This window comes from Solanum tuberosum, unplaced genomic scaffold, assembly GCF_000226075.1.
Source record: "Solanum tuberosum cultivar DM 1-3 516 R44 unplaced genomic scaffold, SolTub_3.0 scf00419, whole genome shotgun sequence".
Taxonomy (NCBI): Eukaryota; Viridiplantae; Streptophyta; class Magnoliopsida; order Solanales; family Solanaceae; genus Solanum; species Solanum tuberosum.
Window position 1 is genome coordinate 491,939 of NW_006239338.1, and position 1,923 is coordinate 493,861.

Here is a 1,923-nt window from a genome sequence, read left to right on the forward strand (position 1 = left end):
CTTGTTTATGGCTTCTCATGAAGAAAACACAGCCAACAAATCCTCATGGTTCATAGATAGTGGATGTACGAGTCATATGTCACACAATGAGCTCTTGTTTCACACACTTGACAAGTCATTCAAAGCTAAAGTTAGGATGGGAAATGGTGAAATGGTTGATGCACATGGAAAGGGTTCAGTTTCCTTTCAGACTACACAAGGTACAAAGTTTATACATGATGTGTTGTATGTTCCTTCTTTAGCATGTAACTTGTTAAGTGTGGCTCAAATGATGTCTAAAGGCTATTCCTTATTTTTTAAGGACAAACATTGTTTGATTTTTGACTCCGAAGATAGTTTGATTGTTAAAGTAAGAATGGTGGATAAAACTTTTCCTTTAGATGGGAGGTTTGATAGTGCAAATTTTGCAAGTAAGGATGAGTCATGGTTGTGGCACAAAAGATATGGTCATTTTAACTATGCTACTTTAAAGTCTATGTATGAAAAGGGCTTGACTAAGGATTTACCTGAGATTTCACTGTCTAAAGAAGTTTGTGAGTCATGTCAGATGGGTAAGGTACACAGGAAATCATTTCCTAAAAGTGCTACCTGGAGGGCAACTGAAAAACTTGAACTAGTTCACACTGATGTGTGTGGACCTATGCAGGCATCATCTTTGGGACACAATAAATATTTTGTGCTCTTTATTGATGACTTAACAAGGATGACTTGGGTGTATTTTCTGAGTAACAAGTCTCAAGTATTTTCAGTTTTCAAGAAATTTAGAGCTTTTGCGGAAAGACAAAGTGGTTGTAAGCTAAAGGTTTTGAGGTCGGACAATGGTGGCGAATACACTTCAAATGAGTTCAATAAGTATTGTGAAGATATGGGGATTGATCACAAGTTGACAGTAAGCTATTCGCCCGAACAAAATGGAGTCTCGGAGAGGAAGAACAGAACAGTAGTTGAAATGGCAAGATGTTTGTTGCTGGAAAAGAAACTGCCACAAAGCTTTTGGGCAGAAGCTGTTCATACTTCATTGTATTTGTTAAATAGGCTGCCAACAAAAGCTGTGAATGAAAAGACTCCTATTGAGGCATGGAGTGGAATACAACCATCTGCCAAGCATCTAAAAGTTTTTGGTTCGATATGCTATTCTCATGTTCCTTCTGTCAAAAGAAGCAAACTTGAACCAAAAGGTGAATTGGGGATCTTTATTGGTTATTCATCACAAGCCAAGGGTTATAGAGTTTTCAACTTTGCAAACAAAAAGTATTTCAATCCGAAGAGATGTAGTCGTGGATGAGCATGCTTATTGGAACTGGGATAAGGAGCAAATTGAGAAAGATAATGCAGTTTTTCAGAACATGAGTCCGCTGCCTGAAATCAAATCATTTGGGTCTGAAACTCTGGAAGAAGACGAAGAATCAGATGGGGAATCCTCACTTGATTCGCCAATTTTGAAGACAAGGTCTCTTTCCGAGATATATGAAAGATGTAATGTTGCAATCTCGGAACCAAATAGCTATCAAGAAGCATCAAGACATGAAGTTTGGATTGAAGCCATGAAGGAGGAGATTGTTATGATAGAAAAGAATGATACTTGGAAGTTGGTTGATAAACCCAAAAACAGAAATGTGATCGGGGTGAAGTGGGTTTATAGAACCAAACTTAATCCAGATAGCTCAGTTTGTAAATACAAAGCAAGGCTTGTTGTGAAAGGTTACGCGCAAGTTGCAGGTCTGGATTATGGGGACACGTTTGCACATGTTGTACGACATGATACAATAAGGCTGCTATTTGCTTTGGCAACTCAATCAAATTGGAAGCTATATCATTTAGATGTGAAATCTGCATTCTTAAATGGACTGTTGCAGGAGGAGATATATGTTGATCAACCAGAAGGCTTTCAAGTTGCAGGAATGGAGGATAAAGTCTACCGAC